Raw genomic sequence first — 7733 nt, 5'->3', positions numbered from 1 at the left:
TGCAGAAAAAAACATATCAGACCCAATTTATTATTTCAAGCAGAGCATTTTATACGTCTTTAAACATGACTGGAGCTGCTTTTTAAGCCCCAAAATCTCAGCATTATTTCCCTGTCAACAGATCAAGAAAAGAATGTAAGTCAAGGTTGATGACATCCCAGATTTGCAGCTTAGCTTGATGGGGAGTTGTTTCCTTTTTTAGGTAGAGACTGAGTGATATTTTTTTAATTTTAAGTTTAAATTAATTCTACAAGCTTGTTTCATTTTTATGCTGTTTATATAAACTGAAAAGAAAAATAGATTTATCACACAAAATATTAGACATTCAATCAATCTTTATTTAGCTATTTGTAATTATGTCATTTATGGCAACAACTTATAATCAGCCAATCATACAATAGAGAGGGCCTTTTAATGTCACATCCGTATTGGGATGAATTGTGGGTGATCAAAGCAGTGTGGTGCGTTTCATTTAACAAATATGCCTTGAACAAATGGATTATTTCATGTTCAGGTGTCCTGCTTATGGGAGGGAAAAAACTGTCCAATTATAAGCGTCAAATAGATCAGTTTAAATAAACAATCTAATCATCTTTAGTTATTTATAGAGAAGAAAACATTGAAAAAGCAAGAGGCTAACTGTGTATGTATTAGGTAGATCACAGTATCGTCTTGTTTATTCTCCCTTTGTTACTTCCTCACTGCTATTACTTCTGTTGTATGAATAACGCACACCAACAAAGCTTCTCCATACTTGTCGAGAGCTCATATAAAAACATCGACTAATAAATCCTCTCAGCAGATGAACTGACCTCCTTTATAACTAAATATTCCTGTAAAGTAACAGCATCAGTCAGACAAACTTACTGCGTTGGAGCCTCCACAGCTGCCGTGTGTCGAATGAACCAAAGCCTGATTTCCTGAAACAGCAGGTGAGCTCCACCTGTGTGACACCTCACAGGGAGCAAAGGTTCAGGTGTGTGCTCATGAAAGCAACACTTACCACCTCACAGTCAGGCTGTAATAATGTCCCCGACAGACGCTCAGCTGTGGGGGTGAGGCGATGTTTCCACCTGCTGGTGAAACAGACAGGTGAGATGTGTGTGTCTTATCATTAGACTATGATACCTTGTTGTGAGTCAGCTTCATCGAGTTATTGTTGTATTGATACTCCTGGTGAAATATCCCCGTCTCTCTTTGTTGTGTGTTTGTTTTAGACTTAACTGAAAAGACAATGGACAGTGAACATCCTGACGGGCATGAGGCCATATTTTATTGTAAACAACATATCTGATAAGTCATTAGGTACCGACAGCTAAGTCAAAATAGTTAATATTACATTTTTAAGCAATTCCAAGCTAAATTTACAGCTAGCTTACATTTGCTATCCAACAATAGCCAGAAATGTACGCCTTTCCTATCATATCCTGTAACACTATCATACAGTAATGTTAGCTAGTGGTTGAATGCTACTGTTAGCTGTTGTTTAACAATAGCTAACTTGTATTTCTGGAACACAGCAGTTTAACTTCCCACCCTGAGCGTGACGTCACAGGAAAATGGCTGCCATGTAAATGCGATGAATTTCAGTTAACTTAAACTTCCTGTGTATCTTTGGTTCTCATGTAACCAGCAAGTGTCAATTTGTGTATTAGACAGTGGGTGGTTATAATTTCTATGCAGGTTATGTTTTACTTATTAACAAATATCTCTGTTCTTCACCTTTTTATACACCCTTTACAAAACACAAAAACCATCCCTTGTCTACTCATGTTTGTGATACTTTGAAATATTTATTGCAGCAGCAGAACAGAGCTTGTGTTTGGCGTCTAGGCTCCTCACAGATTTATTTTACACACAGAAACTTGAGGAGTTAAGATAAGATAAGATCATCCTTTATTGTCCCACAACGGGGAAACTTACAGTGTAAGTGGATAGTTGTCTGCATGAACTATTTTATTGAATAGATTTCTATCTTATTGAATATATAGAGTATGCTAAGGTATTTTGTGATTGTCATTGGTGTATTTTAATCTATCCTCCTGTTTTCTTTGATATAGATTTGTCTATCTGAGGGTCATATTTACTGTGTAATCATTATCCCTGTGCAATGCTCAGAGAACCTGCTGCTGTTATACTATAACATTGAATTTTAGGATAATAAAGAACATGCTGTGCACTTTAAGTTATTTTTAACTCTTTCATGCATGAACTATTAATTACTTATCATAGTTACTATAAATTAACTATTATTACTATTACTAATCTATATATATATATACACATATATATATATTAATAATTACAGACTAATATATAGAGATAATATGTAAAGATAATATAGGCTTTAAGCTTTGAAATAAATTATGAAATATAAAAAAATATTATTTCTGTTTAACAAAACTATAACATTATAAATTCTATTTTTATTTTAAATTTTAAAGTAACGCGAACCAAAACCAAAAAAAACAACAACAACATAGTGATATAAAATGAAAGAAATATAATAAATAAAGGGAACTTTCGTTGATGCTTTGGCGCTCTGCTACCTGGTGGTTGGGACATTGCTCTACAACTACAACTTAAAGGGTTTAAAATGGCCTCTATATGCCTGTCCACTGTAGCGGATGAAAGAGTTATTTAAAAAATACTAGTGTTAATCTGTGATATGAATCGATGCCGATCTGTAGTGTCATTTGAGGTTATAAAACAAAAAGGCTCTTTGGGGAAACATTCTGAAACATAAGTGAGTACTCTTCATACTGTTTCCCTCTAGATGATTACAAACTATAATAAATACATAATACATAAATAACGTGTATTGTCTCCACTAGACCACACTGTGGAGCAGCTCGTCATATATCCTGTCATATATTTTGATGAGTGTCGACGGGACGGCTGTGAGAAGTGTAACTCAGGCTGCTGTGTGTTTGAATAACGTCACTACATGTAGGTCTGACCCAGTTTAAGAAAGGAGCTGCAAAAAAAAACCTTTTCATGAGGCTTGTACTGGCTACATGATGCTGTCCATTTGGGCCACTAGAGGTCACTGTAGGATCATGTTCTGCCTATAGAAACTGCTTTATTCATGCAGAAATTTATATGTTAATTTTGCATTTCATTGTTTTAAAACTGCTGGTTTGTTCAGTCGTGACCTCTGAGAACAACTCTGAGACTGGATGGGTTATTGAACTTAAAGGTGAAGGTGAAGATTTTCATGCTACAGCTGACAAATGATTACTTCTGCCGAAGAAAACAAACATTATTCAGCTGCTGTGATTAAAACAGAGGCCTTGTGCATGCAATATGTGATCATACAAACCGTGCATTACATACTCTTTGGTGGAAAAGTCGGTCCAATGTGTCCTCTTTATGTGTATATTCTTATATTATTAGATTATCATTATTAAAACTGATAAATGATGATGATGTCTTGGTGTTTCGGTGCAAACAGTGAACATAGTACACCTACAGTCCAGACAATTAAATAAAAAAAACACAATAACAAATGCTTTATAAAATGTGCGTAATATATCGGTTTATAACTAGTGTGCATAAATGTAACCTACTAAATGTAATGTGGTAGTTGGCTGAGATAGGTGCAGACAGGGCTGTAACAATGCTCATTATTTATTAATCGATCATATGTTTAATCTTAATCTGCAAAATAACAAGTAAAGCTGAGATATAAATGCAATGCAGTAAAGCATGGACTTTTTCCCTCCAAAATGTAGTGGGGTCAAATTACATATGTAGCAGCTAAACGGACCAACATGCTCTTTAGCAATATACACTATATAAAATATACAACGCTTTAATATGCTTATTTTTTTTACTTAATATGTTCCAGTAGGGAAACCTAGCTTGAAAATAACATCCTCTGTAGCTGAGAGCAAATTGGCGGGTAAAGCTTCACAAGGCCTTCAGTGGAGCCTCCTGATTAGCATTGCACATATGACGCATTGGGGGAGATGCAATGTGATCTGTGTCTGCACTGATCCCTTTATTGGCTCCTTGGCCCACAGTCATGGTTTTATACGGGCGGCACACTATAGTGCGAGCTGGAATGTCTCCAGACACAGCTGGTATTGTATAGGCAGAAGCGAGCAGACAAGCATGAAAAACAGGAAGTAGATATAGTGGGGGAGGGTCAGCAGCAGCATGTGGCCTGCAGTGAGAGGCCTCCTCTGCCACCAGAGCCACCGTGTCAGAGATCAGCAGTCATAACTCATCATACGGGCTCCATCTTGCGTCGGCTGCTTGACTTCTCGGGCTCCGAACCGTCCCATTGTTTCATTTCTTTGTCTGCAGCCACAGATTAGTTCCATTCAATTGCCCCCCTTATCTGGGAGAATAAGATATGACCCCACAATGTAACACTGTCCTGACAAAGAGGGGCACGCCTTCACTTCATTCATTAACAGTCATTGAGGGATTTGTTTTTGTAATGTCAGCTGTTGGCTAATCAATGGGTAAAGCCGGCTGAGGTTTATTGTAAGTGAGCTTATTAGGCGGAGGCTCGCGCTGCAGCTCCACCGCCCTCTGTCTCATGTAAATGAGTGTGTTAAAGGCAGGTCATGGGCACTCCCCTGCTCACACACACATTCCTCTCTCTGCTGAGTGGACAAACACACACAACAGCTTATTTTTAGAAACGGCATCGGACTGCATTTGTCATTACGCATTGTTTACATATAATTTTGTGCCATATATTTTCAATCAGTATTTTCAAATATTCATGAAATATTCCAATAATTTCATCCCACCTATCACAGTTTCAGCAGGAATAAACTAAAATCACAGCATCATGTCATCTTATTTATTCATAAAACATGATAAATTAGGTAATACATGTAATATAGACCAAAAAAAGTAGATTATTATTATGTATAGGTAAATTAAAGTTAAGATTAGTTTAAGTAAAAACAAAACAAATGTGATCATCTGTGTCTGAGAGTGGTCCTACCCCCTTTATGGTGTGTGATACTTTACATCAGGAGCCATTGCAAACATGAACTCAATAAATAAATAGTATCATCTATAAAAACAACTTCATATGCACATGAATCCTCTGGAGTCCATGGGTTTCTACGGAAGCCCTAAGCGGACATGTATCCATATATTTTATTACCTCAGTTTTTTCCGTAATTACGAGTAATTTTCATTGTTTTTTTTTCTTGAGATCTCAACTTATTTATTTACTTTCATTCACTTGCAGCACCGTAACGTCACATGATCATAACTCGGATCCCCAGAGTTACAAACAAAACAAACATAGAAACAGGCTTAACTTACCTCATTAGTGTGAGCAATAGCAGTACGGCATGTCCTGCTCACATCAAAGTGTTGTTTTGTTTTCTAGACCTGTGGTTCCCAACCTTGTTTCCTTGGAGCCCCCCCGCTTGTATCTAAGAAAGGCTGAGCCCCCCTAGCCCGCACACACGTACACCAAAACAATAATTCATTCCAAATATTTATCGGCAAAAGTTAACACCATCAGCCTATAGCTCGCAGAGTTGTGGCCTACAAAGTAGCTACTGTATTTGAATGACGACCAAAAAAATTACATTTTTTATTTGTTGAACAAGTAAGTGCTTTTTTTAATGATTTTATTTAATATGCAATTCTAATCTTGACATTCTCAGTGCAGACAAAGCCTCGCGCAGCGATCTTTGGCTGGGAACCACTGTTCTAGATCACCACAAAATGATCCCATTATCTCGAGAAAAACAAGCTTTGTTATCTCGAGATAACAAGATAAATAATTCGAGATCTCAAGAAAAATAACTGTAAATGACTTGTTACCCAGGAATGCCTGTTGGCATTGTGTAAAGTGTCAACTTAACTAGGTTAGCTTATTAAACTAATCTCCTTCTGCCTCATTAAAAACTCCGTGCTACGTTTCTCCTTTGGTAAAATTACAGCCGAAAACAAAACACGTCTCTGCCATCGTTTAGTGGCAGCTTGCTGAAACTTAGCTAGCTTGAAATGTGGTAATTAGTAACAGTTACGTTAACGTTAGTAGTCACTAGTGAGTTTGCAAAAGTTACGATGACGGTTACAGCTGGCTCGAGCATCGCCAAAGTGGTTGCCATAGGTTACACATAATGATATGCATAGCGTCGCCCCGTCCATTAGCAGGATTGGCTCCTTAGGTTTGTGACGTCTCAAACCTGCCAATCTGAAAACGTGTTGTTCAGCCTGTCCTTGGTACACTGCAGGTTAAAAGCAGACAGGCCCAGTCATGGAGAGGAATGCTGATGTTGTCCCTAATATGTCTTGTAGCACATAAAGAACATGAACAACAACTAAACACTTGATTTGCACTGGAGGGGGTCTTTTAAAAAATAGTAATTAATTGCATAAAAACCACAGAGGCTACAGCTAGCAATGCAGAATATTGTAGTTTTTTCACCAATATCAATTATGTTGATATTCCAGGTTCTTTTTGGCACCGATATATGCACATATTTCTACCACCTCATCCAAGAAGGTCTATCTGCAAATGCACAGCAGTGCAAAGTACATGACACACCTCTCATGTTTAGGCACTACATGACCTGGTTAGCTTTAGGATTACAACTGCAGGGGAAGTTGTGAATGGAAGTGGGCGTGTCCTGCAGTAAAACATGTAGTCTGTAAAACTGCAACTACAACCTTGTCCACCTCATCAAGTTATCAAAGAAAAAATCTCTATAGTTACAAGTAAAAGATGCAGCATTTATTATCATTTTTAAAGTTGCATACTGCCACCTACTGTATCGATGTGGTACTAGTTCATCTGAATAGTCAGCAGCCACTATTATGTGTTATGTAGCCTACAAATGTGGTGTTAACTGATTGAACAGGAGGCTACGCAGCTGCTGGTTTTAGTTCAACTACAGTGTTTGTCCTTAATGTTCGTGTGGGTTCATGGCATGCTGGGAGATGTGGTGGTGCTGGAGCCCCTCACACACACACAGCGGTGTAATCTGGCTTTACCTGCTGCTCCATATGGGACGGCTGCATTTGCTGCATGCAACAAAATCCACTTAGTAAGAGAGAGAGACACACACACACAGAGAGAGAGAGAGAGAGTGAGAGAGACTTTCCTTACATCCAGCTGATCCATTCACTGTCTCTCTCTGCCTGCAGCAAAATCTAAAACAGCGTGGTTTCTCTGCAGGGCGGCAGTAAAAAGTGTTTATTTACAACACAGCTGTCCAGTCTAACCTGTTCTTGCGACACCTACCAGATAACAACCTGCAGCTCCTGACATGTAGCTTGTGTGTTTTTTTTATCAGGCACAGAGTGAAACAAGTGAAGGAGTCGCCCTCCGTCAAAGAGGCTTTGGATGAGGTCACCTTTTCGTTCATCCTGTCACCTTACTGGAGGATTATGCCACTGTTTCTGTTCCAGTTACCTCTGAGACCGACCAGAGCTCTGTTTATTCTTTCAGTGAAACAGATTCATATTTCTGTCACACAGCCGGAGGTTACTTTGTGTTTTTCTGTGAGTTGAAAGAATCCTGTCTCACAGTCTGAGCAGTTGTTGCAGTAGCAGCCCTGCTCTCTCCTCCCACAGTTGTTACGTGTGAGGAGGGAAATCGACAGAGTAAAAAGGAGGGAAAAGCGGCAACAGGCAGCAGCTGTGATGGTGGGGCTCCTCCACGCTCAGCACAACAACAGCATTGTTATCTGAGACCTACCTCACGCCTGTCCCCCTCCCTCAGTCCAGCCTTTGTGTTTTTCCCT

Source organism: Semicossyphus pulcher, unplaced genomic scaffold (genome assembly GCF_022749685.1).
Source record: "Semicossyphus pulcher isolate SPU_LCO1_2020_fin unplaced genomic scaffold, fSemPul1.0.p SCAF_10, whole genome shotgun sequence".
NCBI lineage: Eukaryota > Metazoa > Chordata > Actinopteri > Labriformes > Labridae > Semicossyphus > Semicossyphus pulcher.
Note: the sequence above shows the minus strand (reverse complement) of the source record.